The sequence below is a fragment of the Lygodium microphyllum genome, chromosome 9, assembly GCF_053477565.2.
Source record: "Lygodium microphyllum isolate KBCC chromosome 9, Lygodium_microphyllum_v1.1.10, whole genome shotgun sequence".
In the NCBI taxonomy this organism is placed as follows: Eukaryota; Viridiplantae; Streptophyta; class Polypodiopsida; order Schizaeales; family Lygodiaceae; genus Lygodium; species Lygodium microphyllum.
Window position 1 is genome coordinate 147,952,644 of NC_141143.1, and position 16,899 is coordinate 147,969,542.

A 16,899-nucleotide genomic window follows, 5' to 3' on the forward strand; every position below is an offset into this window, starting at 1 on the left:
AATGTCGGAGGGGTTTTTGTCGAAAGGTCGAATCCACGGGGGATCAGAAGTAGAAGGAATTAGAGATAGGAGATGGAAGAGAAGATAGAGAATACCCAATTGGTAAACACTATAAAAACAAATCACAATGAATTGAATCAATATGTATTGAAAGAACCTGGAATCTTCGCACTACTCAGAAGCAATCTCTAAGCATTAGATCTCTTGGAGCTTCTTCGTAGAACAAAATGTGCATAAAAATTACAGCTCCTTCTCTGCTACTCGGAACCCAAATCTGATGGCTCCCTTGGCTCCGAAAGGGGGGGTAAAACCACAGGACACCTAATCACGAATCTCCTAGATCACTCCTTCTTCTTCTTTCTGTTCAATCTGCAGTTTTCAGCCTGTTTACAACGATGTCCTTCTTGTGAAAATCCTCTAACTGGCTGAAAAAGCAAGTTGCTTTTTGCATGCCATCCTAATCTAGAAGCTTCTCTAACTTTTTTGGATTTTTACAATAAATAATATCAAATATAGGCTAAATTATCCAAAAATCTAATATTTTTGGATAATCCATGTAACTCACACTAATACTACTGACTCGGATCACATTGACTCTCTTGATTAATAAGAAGTCAGATAATGACGCATTCCATACTTTTTCATGTTGTGTCCTCATAACATCACGACAATGGCATTAGAGTGGAGTATACCCATCAGAATGCACCTTCAAAGAATGGTGTAGTGGAGCATGCAAATTGGACCATGCTTGAGATGGCATGATCAATGTTGGAGCATTGGGGTCTTCCTCATACCCTTTGGGGTGAGGCAGTGGTGTGGCAACTATGATTCACATCTGCAACCATTCCGACTTCTACATTATAAGAAATGACTCCCTATGAGGCTTTCTTTGGTTGAAAGCCGTCCATGTCTCACTTTCTCATATTTGGATATGATGCATTTGTCCATGTGGACAAGAGGAAGAGGAAAACAAATCTTGACTCAAAGTTCAGGAAGCTTATCTTTATGGGCTACAGCACTACCACGAAAGGCTATTGCCTCTACGAAACCTGACAACACAGAAGCTTTAGGTGAGTAGGGATGTGATCTTCGACAAGGCTTCGAGCTCCAAGGATCCTATTGTTGGTTCTATTCCCAGTTATTCTTTATCATCAACAATTGACCCTCCTCCACCCTCTATTCCTCTCCTTCCTTCCAAGTTGCCTCTTTTTACTCCTTCCTTGTCTTCAGCCCCTTTGCTTCAGCTTCCCTACCACCTTCGATGAATGCGGTAGGTAAGACCTTCCTATAATGGCCATGGCCTATGCAAATGTGAGACCTCAAATCTGCAAGTTTAATGGAAAAGATTTCCATTCCTGGCAAGTCCTGGTAAAATATAAAATGATGGAACATGGATATTGGCCCTTCATAAAAGGGACCAAAGTTATTGACCCATCAAATCCCCTTGATGTAGAAGATGATGAAATTCAACATCTGACCATACAAGAGGAGCTCAATTCTATCGAGTGTAACCAAGCTTGGAAATTGTTTCCATGTCCCACAAAGCAAAAGGTGATAGGTGTGAAGTGGGTCTATAAGACCAAGTATCTTGCATATGGCTCCTTGGACAAGCACAAAGCTAGGCTTGTTGCCAAGGGTTTTGCTCAGAGGGCAAGTTTGGACTATTTTGAGACTTTTGTACCTACAATCAAGATATCTACTATTTGGCTTATTTTAATGCTTGCAACCCACCATTGCTGTCATGTTTATCAAATGGACATCAAGTCTACCTTCCTAATCGGTGTCCTTGAGGAGTTGATTTATGTTTCTCAGCCCCCAAGTTTTCTTGTGAATGGAAAGGAGGACCATGTCTATAGATTGTGGAAGGCCCTCTATGGCCTAAAGTAGGCTCATTGTGCTTGGTACCACAAAATTGATTCCTTCTTTCTACAAAGTGGCTTCCATCAATCAGTTCATGACCCCAACCTACACTCCAAGGTTGAAGGTGACATGTGTGTTTTACTCATCTTGTATGCGGATGATCTCATTATTACAGGGAGCACTACTCCGAAGGTTGATCATAATTGGGAGCTTTTGTGACACAAGTTTAACATGACAGATCTTGGGATCCTCTACTTCTTCCTTGGATTGGAGATCTATGAGATGGCATGGGGCATTTTTATTTCACAACACATGTACATTTTCGAGCTTCTCTTAGAGTTTGGTATGGCCAATTGTCGACCTATTTCTTGCCCCATGGACCCAGAGTCCAAGCTTTTGGCAACCAAAGTTCCCCTTTCAAATTCCACCCATTATAAGTGTCTTATTGGCTCTCTCATCTAGCTTATTCACACTCGGTGATGTTTCTTTTGTTGTGGCATTATTGTCTTCTTTCATGAAGACTCCTATTCAAGAGCATTGGAGAGCGAACCTTGCACATTCTTCGTTATTTACAAGGGACTTGATCCTATAGGATCATGTATGGAAAGGGGGTTACTCTCTCTAGTTAGAGTGATTCTGATTGGGTAGGTAATGTGGATTCACAACAATCCACTACATGTTATGCCTTCTCCCTTGAATTAGCAGTTATCTCATGGAGTAGCAAGAAGCAACCTATTGTGGCCCTTTCTTCTACAAAGGCAAAGTATTGAGCCTTATGTTCTACAGCTATGAAGGCAATTTGGCTTTGCCACATGTTGGTGGAGATTGGCATTTCCTTAGCCTAGACCTAGGGATCTTCATGTGGGAAATCAAAGTGATCTAGCTTTGGTGAAGAACCCTATGTTTCATGCTTGCACGAAGCACATCAAGGTTTAGTACCACTATGTTCGAGAGGGAATCCTGGATTTCGAGTTAGTGGTGGTCTATTCTCCCAAGAGGACAATGCAGTGGATTTCTTCACAAAGCCTTTGCCCAAGGCTTCTATGCTTCATCACATGAGGTTATTAGGTCTTCAAACACTCCCAAGATTTGAGAGGGGGTGTTAGCCTACCTATGGTAGTTATGTCAGTCTATCATCTCCAAGTTGTGAGCTCCTGTCAAAGTCTAATGGAGACATAGATACTCTAGCAGTTTAGGTGCATTTTCTTTATTTATCAACTTCTTGTGTGCATTCCTAGGCCAATGACTACTTTCCATAATCTACCTACACCTGTTGGACATTGTCATTGTCGTTTGGGATTTTTGTGGAATCACCCCTCTTTTTCAAGCATTTTTCCCTTCAATGATGACCAACATTAAATGTTGGTCGACTAGCATTTATGGCCCCTACAATTCAGCAAGTTTTTTGGAGATTTGGCTATTTATGTCTATCCCCCCCCAGTTGGCAAACATACACACTCTTCAGTCTTTAGTATTCCCTTTGCAAATGCGCACTCAGACACTCCAATTCTTCGTGCTTGGTGTTGCCATCATCATCAACCTGATTTGGTGCCCTCACTAACGCTTTGGGATGTGTGCAAGGACTAATCAATCCATCATCATTACATCAGCATTATTCTTCAGTTAGTGCAATATTCTTTCTTTTTCATTTGGTTCCTCTCTCTCTATCTACTTTTCTCTATGTTCGCAATTCTCTTCCAGTGCACACTCTTACACATTCCACTATGTAATTGAATATAGTTTGCAAGTATTATTCATATTTTGAGCCCCAATAATGGACCATTGTATTTTCCTTAGTCTAGCATCAGTGTATCCATACACATTGATGACATCAAGTGATGTGCCTTGCCAATCAATTGATACTTGTAGTGGTCTACCATCTTAACAATTGAAGCAAAGTATGGGGTTTCTACAACTCTTAACCATGGTGATATAGCTTTAATTAACACCCTCAAATCCACCCACAAAATGAGTATAATCCCTATAAGAGAAAATTTATCCACTCTTATTATTAAGTTTATGTTCTTGAATCAACACCACATCACATAGATGCATGTAGATCCACTTTTAGAAGAGAGTGCTCTTGGGCATCTCCATTCACATATTTTATATTGAATGAAGTAACCTTAGCTTGGTCTGGCACCTAATTGTTGTGGTTGTTAATCTATCTATCTTCTTGAATCTCCACCATTTTCTAAGTTACTATGATCTTTGGACCATGCATGAATTTGGGCTCCCTCTTGGTTACCAACTTTGTCCATATTTATTTGGGATGTGCATTATTCATGTTGCCTTGCTTCATACAACTATTGGACTAAAGCCCAAGGCTGGGCATGCACCCCTTGTACTAGTACACGCTGTACAATCAGATATAAGTGAAGATAATGAATAATGAGGTAATTGAGTACCTACAAAACTTATTCTGTGCTTCCTTTCTTTCTTATCCTTGTGCACTCTCATTGATGCATCCCACCATCACTTTCTCTCAATTGGCATCAAGGTGACATCCATGGGATCTTGTAGTTGAAGTAAGGAGCATGAGGAGTCAAGCTTGGTTGCAAGGTTGAGGATTCAAGATCAACATTTGAAAGAGGTACAAATATCACTACCAATCTCTCCATTTAACTCAAACACGTATTTGAATTTAGGGAGTCATTGAGGTTAAGTTTGGGGGATGCCATAGCCTAATTTGGAAGCATCAAGATAGCCATAATGGTTAAATTCAAGGCAAGTCAATTGGTTTTTAGATTACTCATCAGGAAGAGGTTTTGGTTTATGTACTTGATGTATGCAAGTATAGGGGTTGCTTAAGCATAGGGCAACTTAGTCCCAAAGCAAGGTGTTTGCTTACCAAGGAGCTACTTTGCCCTGTTGAGATGGCAAGCTCAGCATGATGTGTAGACATTAATGATGGACCACTTGGCTAGATGGATGGATCTACACATCTACACTTAGCATGTGGGTGGTCATTATTATCCTCACATGGCCATTGACTTATTAGTTATTATATTTAGTTTGTTGCACCTACCTACAATTGGCATAGTTATAGTACCAATCAATTAGTATAATCGATTATGCATTGTTTGACTTAATAGGCCACTTTCTTTTATTTGTATCTTATATATACTTTGTGTAAATTGTATTATGCGTAAAAGAAGAGGAAAAAACCAGCAAGAAAACATTTTGGCTTCCATCTCTTTTCTTATGTTTTTGAGGGAGCTATCTCTTGTGTGTATAGTGTGTATTTGGCACAATAGCTCAAGTAAGTCCCTCTACCATGTGATTCGTGACATGATATCAAATCAATGCCACTGAGAGAGACTAGTTTTGAAGGCTAAAGTGAAGAAGAAGAAGTAAGGAACGGGTAAGAAGCACTCCCGTTCTTCCACTCTTTCTCTTAGATATTGCTTGTGGAGGCACTAGAAGTAGGACAAAGTGAAAATCTCAAATTGCTGCTTTTTGGCCAATTTGAGGCCATTTCGAGCCTCACTTTAGACCTGTAAGGACATAGATAACAATTTTAGGATAACTGCAATTTCGACTATATAGATTGAAAGTGGGTACATAGATTTTACAGATTTCAAATCTATAAGTTTTTAGAAGTTTGTCAAGAAGCAGACACTTTGTTGTGAAAGGTTGCAAAATGCAAAAGACTTGCTTGCTGTTTTGTATCAACTTTGTGAAAATGGCTGAGAACAGTGGAAACCCCATCATTGAGAAGTTAGACAATAACAATTATCGATCAGAAAAATTTCATGTGACAAAATTTGTTATTGGAAAAGGTCTTTACAAGTCTGTTTCATGTGAAGAAAAGGAACCAAAACTGAGTGACATTTCGACTGTAGATAAATTAATAGCATGGAAATAATGGAATATAAAAGACAAAAAGATGATGTATTGGCTATCTATAGTCAGTGATAATACTATGTTGGGGCATATTAGAAATGCAAAAACTTCACATGTAGGTTGGATGGTTTTCGAGAACATGTTTTCAATAAATACAAATGCACAAAAGATTCAACTCAGAGAGTTGAATACTTTGAAGAAAGAGAAGATGTCTATAAATGAGTATATTTTGAAAGTGAGAAGCATTGCAAATGCCTTAGTATGTAATGTTTGATGATGATGATTTGATTTTATCTACTTTGGGTAGCCTTAATAATGAGAAGGCCTCGAAACCATTTGTCACTTATGTGTATGAATGACAAGAGCCATTTTCAAAATTTTTTTAGTTGATCTCTCTCATGATCACCAAAGAGATCAATATGCAAGGTGAATCATCGAAAAGAAGTGGTGAACGGGTTCAAGCATTTTACTTAAGTTTATTAGGAAACATGGCAGATTCTCTTCAAGAGGCCATGGTATGAGACATGCTGGTGATAACTAGTAGAACAAGTTCAATTTGTAGTTTAGTGAAATGCATGTTTCAAGAGGCCATGGAAAACTTTAGAGACAAGGTTTAAGTGCATCTAACCAACCATGTTGAATGGTTTGGAGAGATGCAGGATTTACAAAATCCAAGTTATGTGCATATGGGTGATGAATCATGCCACCTAATTTCATACATTGGAAAGGTTCCCTTATCCTTACATGATGATCAAACAAAGAATCTGTCAAATGTATTACATGTACCATCCATCACAAAGAATTTATGTCTATTGATCAAATAGCAAACCATTGGTTGCAAGTTCAATTTAATGCAAAAGGTTGCTTTGTGGAATATTTTAATGATAAGTGTAAGTTGGTTATAAAATGAAGTAAATATTTTATCACGTTGATTGATGATTGTTTAAGAAAATTGTGGTTATATTTCATGAAGGAAAAGAGTGATGTATGTGAGCACTTCAAAGATTTCAAGGTTGCTATTGAAACATAAACAAGCTTGAAAGTTAAGTGCTTGAGGTCAAATCGAGGAGGAGAGTACCTCTCCAATGAGTTCAATGACTTCTTGAGGTCTCATGGGAAAAAAAGATAATTTACTTGCCAGTATATCCCATACCAAAATGGGATTGCAGAAATAAAAAATAGACATATTGTACAAGTTGCAAGAGCATTGATGGCTAAAGGAATATGGCAAAATATTTTTGATCTGGAGCTGAGGTGCTTTCTTAGTATTGAGGTGATTAGATATGATGATGGTATATGACTGTCCCAAAGGTAGTATGGCTTGGATATGTTGTCCAAGTATGGTATGATAGCATGTAAGCCTCTTTCAATGCCATTGGAGCAAAATGTGAAGTTGAGTGCTGATGTTGGGGATGAGATAAAAGACCCTACCATCTTTAGGAGGATAGTAGGAAGTTTTATTTATATGATTATCACAAGGCCAAACTTGAGCTATGTTGTTGGCCTTGTCAATCAATTTATGCAGATGCCTAGAAAGCCTCATTTGGATGCAATTGGACGTATATTGAGGTTTTTGAAGTTTACTTTGCATTATGGACTTTTTTATGAGGCAAGTAAGGATGTACATGTGTTTGGATACACATATGCAAATTGCGATGGTAGCATGTCTGATATAAGATCTACCAATGAATTCATGATTTCCCTTGGTAGTGCAATAGTACACATGAAGTAGCAGAAAGCAACCTACAACTGCTTTATCAAGTACAAAGGCCAAGTATAGAGATTCTGCTATGGCAGCATGTGACGTGGTATGGTTGCGAAGTTATTGGGTGATTTAGATGTGCATGAACATACAACTAACTTTTCACAAAGGCATTGGGTGCATAGAAGCTTCAAAATTTTTAAATCTTACTTGGAGTTACAAAGATATAGTTGAGCTTGAGGGGGAGGGTTGAGATGGCAAGCTCAACATGTGCAGACATTGATGATGGACCACTTGGCTAGATGGGTCTGCACATCTACACTTAACACATCAATGGTCATTATGATCCTCACATGGCCATTGACTCATCACTTATTATATTTAGTTTGTTGCACCTACCTACAACTGGTATAATTATAGCACCAATCGATTAGTATAGTCAGTTATGCATTATTTGACTTAGTAGGCTACTTTCCTTGATGTTGTATCTTATCTATACTTTGTGTACATTGTATTGTGTATGAAAGAAGAACAAAAAACTAGCAAGAAAAGGTTTTGGCCTCCATCTCTCTTCTTGTGTTCTTAAGTGAGATTCCTCTTGTTTGTATGGTGTGTGTTTGGCATAGTAGCTCAAGCAAGTCCCCCCACCATACAATTTGTGACATGCTCATTAAGATCAATGTTTGCTTTGAAGTAGGGGGTCTAGTTTCGTCTATAGAGAGAAGAAAGAGATTGATTTTTTGGTTGTTTATTGCTTGGTTCAAAGCTTTGAGTTCTCCACTAATAATAGAGAAATTGTTTTGACAATTTGATCATGGTGATGACATACTCAAGTATCATATTAGTTCACCCCATTTGTAGCAATTGGTGACCTTGGTTGATCTAATAAGACTTTTATAAGCCTTGGTCTTCTTAATATAAGGCTCTTAAATCCTACCTTGTTTGCACAGCTCTTCCCATTGAATTAATTCATAGCCAATGATCTCAGTTCACAACGAATTTTAAAAAATTGGTTATTTGTGAAGTCGATTTCATATTTTGATATCTTAGAATTGGTTCAATTTGAACCATTTTTTGCAAGGATGGTTCAATTTGAACCATTTTTTGCAAGAATGGTTCAATTTGAACCATTTTGTGCAAGAAAACAATTTCATGTTAGAGAGGATTGAAACTAATTATGTTGTGAACTAGTTGCTAAAACTATTTTCATACCTTTTGGAGACTTGAATTGGTTATTTTAAAACTTGCTTCAATGTATTATATACATATTGTAGTGATAAGACCAATTATATTAGAGATATAAAGGGCTATTCATATGTAATTGTTTTAGGGGTTGTTTTATGCATGAAAAATAGCAAAAAATTCACATAAAGTTCAAATGCATTCATCATTTTGGCACGATGTTTGGGATGTTTTGATGTTGCATTAGCCATTATTTGGACATTGTAGTGGCACTCAGGTTAGAGGTATCTTTGTGTTCTTGGACTTGTAGATAGTACCTTTGCCATTTGTTGATTGGCATATATTATAATGACTATGGCTTCTTTTTTTGCTTTGGATAATGTATTGTTTAACATTGAGAAATTGGATGGAACAAATTTATTGTATTTGAAAAAGCAAATTTACAATGTATTTGGTACAATTAAATTGACTAATATAAAGCCCAAGGACATTGATACATATATAATGGGATGAGATGGATGAGCTTGCAAACTCTAATAAAATTCTTACGCTAAGTCAATTGTATGTTGATGTTCCAAAACTTCAATCAATAACTTGACACTTGTTGGTGGATTGACTAGTACTAATGTGGACAATGGCTTACACATAGAGGAGGTGATATGAAAAATAATGTAAGTTCCAAAAACTCTAGTTCTCCTGGGGATGCATTATTGGCTACTATAGAAGATGACATTATGTATCAAGATTAGATCCTTAATTTAGGGGTATTGTTTCATGTTACTCAGCATAAGGACTGGTTTGGTACATACAATGTTAGAAGAAAAAGATGTGTGCATTTAGGGAATAACTTTGCTTGCAACATTGTTGGAGTGGGAGATATGTACTTCTCACTAGCTAATTGTTCCTCTTTTGTACTTAAGAATATATGTCATGTACCAAACTTAAAGAAAAGCTTGACATATATTCTTAGTCGATTGTGGTCACCATGTGAGCTTTGGTGATTGGAGAATATACAAAGAGTCCCTTGTAGTTGCCAAATGGCAAAAATCTAGCACCTTGTAATTTTTGTGTATAGCATAAAAGACCACATTGTAGCTTTCATTAAGAAGCCTGCTATATCACTTTGGTATCACTATTAAGGCCATATGTCTATCATTAAAATGAAAGTTATTTCATGTTTGCAATATCTTCCATCTTTCAACTTTTCTAATCTTGGAATGTGCAAGCATTGTATATATGGCAAACAGACTAAAGTGTCATGTAAAAAGGGTGTTGGTACTAGAAGATTTAAATGTTATGAATTGGTAAGTAGTGATGTGTGTGGGCCTATACCTACCATTTATTTGGATACATGGTGATGTATGTAGGCCTATAGCATTTCTTGGATACAATGTCTTCTATTCGTAATAGAAACAATGTCTTTGATGTATTTCAAAATTTCTTGGCCTATTCAAAAAATCAATCCAAAAATGAATTAAAATGCTTGAGGACTGATAATGCTGGAGAGTATAACTCTCATGCATCTCAAAAAAATTGTGATATATATGGCATCAAAAGATAGTAAACTGGTCTAAAAAACTCAACTTAAAGTGGGATGGAGATGAATAGAGCCATTCATAAAAGAGTTCCAAGTATGTTATCTAATGTAGGTCTCATATTATGGATTTCGGAGTGAAGTTGTTAAGACATATGTTCATTTGATTAAGTAGTCACCTAGTAAGCCATTGGATGGCAATGTTCCAAAAGGGGTGTGGTTTGGCAAGAAACTTTATTATGATCACTTGTGAATGTTGGGCTTTGTGAGGCTTACATGCATATCTCTAAGGATAAATAGAACAAATCCAAGAAGTGGATTTTCTTGGATATGAAGATTCAAGTGAGATGGGTTACCCTCTTTTGGATTTTGAAGCTAAGAAGATAGCTTGCAGCTAGGATACTATCTTCAATGAAGAAAAGATGCATAAACAATGGGATGCACAAAATTCGTATTCCAAGAGTATGGATAGCCACCACATGAGCAACATATATGAAATGCCCCACGTGATTTAGGGCTTGGACAACCATGAAACGTTGAGGTGAGATTACCATAGGTGGGTGGGCAACCTCACATTAGGTAGAACAAATGGTAGGGACTACCGAGGCCTCAAGTTGAGCCAATGTTGAGACAATCTATGAGAGTCTCTAGACCACTAAATTAATACAATCAATCTCTTAACTATGTCATAGTTATAGATTGTGGAGAGCCTTCATGTTATGCTAATGGTATAGTATAACTAGGGATGACAGTCAATAAATAGAAGAAGGTTATGTAATCAGAGATGGGCTCTTTGGTTAAGAATTCCACTTGGGAGTGGGTTCCTTTGCCTAAGGGTGAGCATGCATTGCCATGAAAATGGATATTTAGGTCGAAAATGTCTCCATTTGATGCATTATGTAAGTGCAAGGCAAGATTGATAGCCAATGGATTCAAGCAAGAGAAGGGGATAGACTTTGATGATATCTTCTTACCAATAGTCAAGTTGAATGTTTTTGTATGATGCTTGCATTGGTTGCCAAGGAATATATGGAGCTTCTACAAATTGATGTTAAAACAATTTATCTACATGGGGACATCTGGAGGGATTTGTTGTGGAAGGCAAGAAACAATTAGTATGTAAGATCCACAAGAGCTTGAAACAAGCTCCTAGGATGTGGCATCATATGTTTGATGCCTTCGTGAGGTCTCAAGGATACATTAGGAGTGAGAGTCATTGCTACTTATATACATGGACGGCTATGGATGGTAGCCTTACTTTATGTGGACGTCATGCTTATTGATGGGAAGTCATTGATGTATATGGATGCATCGAAGAAAAGCTTTCATGAAATATTTGACATGAAGGTCTTGGGGAATATTAGTCACATTTTGGACATGCATATTATGTGGGGTAGAAGCAAAAATATTCTCTATTTGACTCAAAAGGAGTACATTGGGAAGGTACTTGAGTTTTTCAATATGGAGAGGGGTAAGTCTCTCATTGTTCCATTGCTTCCATACTCGGAAACTTATCCAAGAGGACAACCCTAAGTCAAATGAGCAAAAGGATAAAATGACCAAGGTACCTTATGAGTCGGCTATTGGTAGCTTGATGTATGCTATGATTGCCGCACATCCAAACATTGCCTATCCAATGGAATTGGTTAGTAGTGTAGCAAACCTTGGTAAGAAGCATTGGGAAGCGGTGAAGACCATCAATATATACTAGACACATGTATCATTGGGTATGCTAATGTTGATTTTGCAAGAAATATGGACTCCAAGAAGTCCATGACCAATTTTGCTTCACATTCATAAAAGGTGCAGTTTCATGGGTCTCTCATTGTAGCCATGTACCGCATTACCTACCAGTGAGGCCAAGTATGTTGCAACCACTAAGACATGCAAGGAAGCAGTGCGGCTTACTCATCTACTGGGAGACTAGGGTATTGCAGGAGAGGTGCCCACTTTTCATGGTCATAGCTAGAGTGTCTAAAGACTTCTTGTGTGCTTCCTCTATCTCTCTCTCACCCTCTTGCACTCTCATTGCATTGACTCCACATCCCACCATCTCTTCCTCTCAACAACTTTTCCCCACCGTATGTAAACATCATTTCTAGCTTAGAATCCATCCCATGCTTCTATTTTTCTAATTGCTCAAGGGGAATTCTATCATGGCTAGTAAAAATATTATCTTTTCCTCTACTAGATTAGTAAAAGAAGAGGAGAGGAAAAGCACAAACTTTGCTAGATTTAGGAATTGTAGCCTTATTTCAAAAATATCTACCTTGTGTTGGCCTTACCAATGTGCTTTTAGGGACAATTGGACCTTGCTTTCCCTTGTCTTTGGAAATCTTTTTATTGCAATATCTTTTTTCATCCTTACTACTATTGATTGTTCTTGACCATCTCGGCGTAAGAAGCTAGATTTGAAAGGTTTTGCATACTACATCTCTTCATTTGCATTACGACAATCCCTATAATAGTGTCCCATAAACTATGGATTTATTAATAGGTGAATCTTACAATCCTCCCAAGTATCAATGGAATGTTCATTAGATGTTTCATCATTGCTCTATTATTTGGGTAAAGAGGCATTGCCACCTACTGCTTCAAAGTCACTTCTTTTTCACTTGTGTGAGATGAGAGGTCCCAGTGCTATTGATCAAAATGCCATTATCTTCAACACTCTCCTCCATGGAAACATCTATCAGCATAGAGTTAAAATTGGTAATGAGAGCTTAAGCCACATTCCATACAATAAGCTACATAGGGGATGAAGATGTGGTTGTGCTTTTTTGATTGAGAAAGCATGTGTATTAATTTCATATGTGTGAACTTAACTCCCCAACTATCCCTCTATCCCTATCACGTTCACAAGTTCTAAGATGGGCTGCCCCTCATCTTTAGGTTAGTTCCTCATTTTAAGAAACCAGTCCATTGTTGGAAAAAACATTTTTTCTTAATTTTTTTTCTAAAAGAGTTATTTTAGAATGATCAAATCCCTTGTGATCCCTTTTCAATTCAAAACTAATTTTACAATTAAAACTTATTTTTCCTTTGGTTCCATGTGTAGATTGGTGTTCAAAGTGAGATATCGTACAATTGATCAAAAACAAGGTTGACACATTCAACTAAGTAAAGGAGTATGAATTTTCATATGCAATTCTTGCATGTTTATTATGTAGTAGTTTTACTGATGGTGTTTAGACATGTGACATGTTCTAAAGTCAAGTACGTTTGTAGATAAGATGTAGTGTTGTTTAAATACATGGAGAATCTCGAAAAGAGAATATGTATACTTATATAGTTTGAGTCAATGATCGTGAGTTTGAACATTCAGTTTTTTTAAACTATGTTGAATGAGTTTTCTTCTATTTAAAAAATAATACTTTTTACATTGTGTTGGGTGCCCGTATAGGTTCTTATACCTATCACAGTTACATTTTTCTTATGGATGGTGGCTTGCTTAAAATTCCTAGCCTTGTCTATGCTATCAACTATTGCTTCTATGTTAACCTCGAAGTTATCCTTGAATGATTAGAATGTTTCTATGTCTTTCTTCATTTTCTTGACGAGGTTTTTTCTGTGTTGTTGGATTCTTTTCTCGATGTTGGTCGTCTATCCTACATACTTCTTACCATTTTTCTTACATCTTATGCTATAGATGAAGTACTTGCTTTTGTGTCTTTGTAAGCATTGGCGCTTTTGGATTGCCTCGTGGGTTTTTGTTGCACACGATGCCAAGTGATATGGAAGTACTTGAGTTGGTGGTAGGACTCGCAATGGTTGAGGATGCAAGTTTGGTGGTAGGACTTGAAATGGTTGAGGATGCAATTTTGGCACTAGTAGGAGATTGATTTCTTCTTGGTTTGCTTCTATTTGCATTGCAGTGAGAAAAGTTGATATTGTTAGTTTTTTTAAAATAAATATTTGAGAAGAAGTCATGTTTGAGAACTTGCTTATTATGTAGATTATGTTGCTGAATGGATCGGACTTGGAACCATGTTTCTGGGTATAGCTCTCTCTACTCAATAGGTATGTAACCTTGTCAATTGTTATTACACGATTGTCACAAATGTGATTGTAGTGGTTCTTTTTCATGTAATCTTCTAGTATGTCCTTGCTTTCTTTTTTGGTGACTTTTGCCAATTGGTTGAGCAAGATGTTAAATTCGTAGTGTAATAGCTCAATTGGGTATGTTTCGATGCTATTTGTTCTTGCGTCCAAAAGCACTTGGGCCATGCTTATTTGTAGTGGATTGTCAACTGAGTCTTCGTACTCAAGTTTGAGTCTGTCAAGTATGTATTTGAGTCCTATTGCATGTTAAGCGCATATGAGTTAGAGTTGTTGTTTCAACTAAAAATAAAGGTTGGGAAATTTGTAGGAGGTTGTGTACCAGTTGTGATCTTGTCATTTTATGCCAGACGCAATTCATTATTGAGAATTTGAGTGGATGTGGCCATCAGCTTTTGGATGTTGTTGTACATTGCAAAGCTATCGACATATATGGATGGCTTTTTCCCATCAACATTTGCCATTCTCATTTGGTTTGTCGTTCCGTACTTGTGATTCTACGTACCTACAAGACGGGTTCTTGATCTGGTGCTAGGTGTTTATGTGGTTTTGAATGTATCATTGGAACATTTGCATACATAGGTTAATGTGGTTAGGTAAAATAATATATTTGTATTTTTATACATACCAAGTATCATTTGGATTGTGCATATCTCATCCAATGTCATATTTGCCTTGATGGATGATATGTATCTTTAAAGGAGAAAAATGAGAAAATTACATTAGTATGTTAATAAATCTATTAGTAAGACAAGAAAATTTAGAAAATACATTATTGTATTAACAAACGACGTTTGAAAGAAGGTTTAGAAGATTGCTTTATGACATGCTACAAGAAGCGTATGAGATTGTTGTATGATGGAATGTGTTGTATTTAATCTTTGTTTGTTTTTTGTTGAGCTATGTTGTTTCTCTACTTGAGTCATGGTATGAGGAAAGGTGTTGGAGCAAAGGCGGATGGATTTGAAAGACTGACGATATACAAATTTCTTCTTTCAATTACGTGGGAGAGCATTATGTAGACTAGCCCAAGTGTGAACACACTTCTTATGTGTATAAGTACTTTTTGGTTGATTGTGGCTCCTTGTGATTTGTGACTAGTGATCGCATATGTGAGTGTCAATGAGAGTATAGATTTATGCTACCACTTGCTATTCAATGGCTTGTGTTGATAATTGCTGTACCATAAGGTGAGCTGTAGGTTTGTTGATTGGATCATGACATGGATTCCTCATATCATTTTGTCTTTTGATGTGTCAGTACAATCCGTTTGTTGTACCTATGGTGAGGTCAATATTCTCAGTTATCATTGTAGTCGCTATGATCTCCTCTATCTCGTGGAAGTTCTTGTTATGTAGCTAGGTCTGCAATGCTAGCTAGTCATTTGCATTTGTTTGTACTTTGATGGTATGGATATGTTTAATTGTGTAGTATTTGTGTAGAATTTGCTTATTGTAGTTGTGAACATCTTCCTTGTGTGTGCATATGATTATTGTTTTTTGGTCGACGAAATCTAGGACATCTTTCTCATTGATCATGCACTGATATAAGCATTCATGTATCTCTCACTTTGTTAGACAATGATGCCTAATCACTTGTAGAAATTGTAGGAATGACAGGTTGCATGTGTGTTGAACTGAGGTTTTGAGAGTGATTTGCTTTCCATGGGTCCAATATGATGAGGAGTTGATGTGACATTGTTCACAAAACTCAATTTGATGGTTGCAGATAGGTGGTAACTTTGCAAGATTGCCAAATAGTATCACGAGCTTATTGGTGAATGGACTGAGTAGTGAGCCTTGACAAACACTCACTATCTGGTGCACTATTGTATCAAATGTTGTCCTTGTTAAAATAGACATCTCATTGATGATGATTGCGTCAGCTTCTCTTATTGTGATGTAGCATTCATTCGTCTCTTGCAACTATACTTGATATTACTATGCATGTACTAGTATCTTGAACTGGTAGTGGATTGTGATGGATAGGTTGCATAGTCTATTTGCAGCTTCTCATGTGCTTGCTATGTCAGCACAGTACGATCTTATTCCTAGCAATCAGGTTGTAATTGTAGTAACGTATGAGGAAGCCCTTTCCATACTTGGTGGTACCGTTGATGATGTATAGGCTCTTTTTCTTCCTGGTTTTATGTGTGTGGGGTTTTTACTATAGTCTGAATGGCACTTACTTGTACCCCTCCGATTGTGGTACAGCATGTTCTCCTCGCAGTCCATGATTTTTCCCTCCTTTTAGAGGCTGATTGCATTCAATGTGCAGGCCTCTGTCCATTTGTTGCCCTCACATTGCCGTCTATGGATGAGAAAATTTGTTACTCCTTCTTGGCTTCTTACAAAAACTAGTATGGTTTGGTTTATAACCGCACCTTGTCTCATCGATGAGGTGGTTGTAGACAGCTTGTTGTTTTGTTATTAGAGTATTGTTAAGAATTGTTTTGAACACTTTCGTGAGTTGTAACATCTTTATCTGTATTGATGCAATGCTATTTTTGTAGTCAGAAGCTATTGGAGGTATTGTGAATGTCGCTAGGTTGTCTTTGATGAAAGGGATCTTTTGAATGATCATGTTTATCAATTGGTGGGTTTGTAGTCCGAGGTGAGCAAGTTTCTTTGCTTGTAGTCCATGATGAACATTTTGAGGTTTTCCTCATAGGCCATGAGACCACGCAGTTAGCACTTGATGAGGTATGATTGTGCCA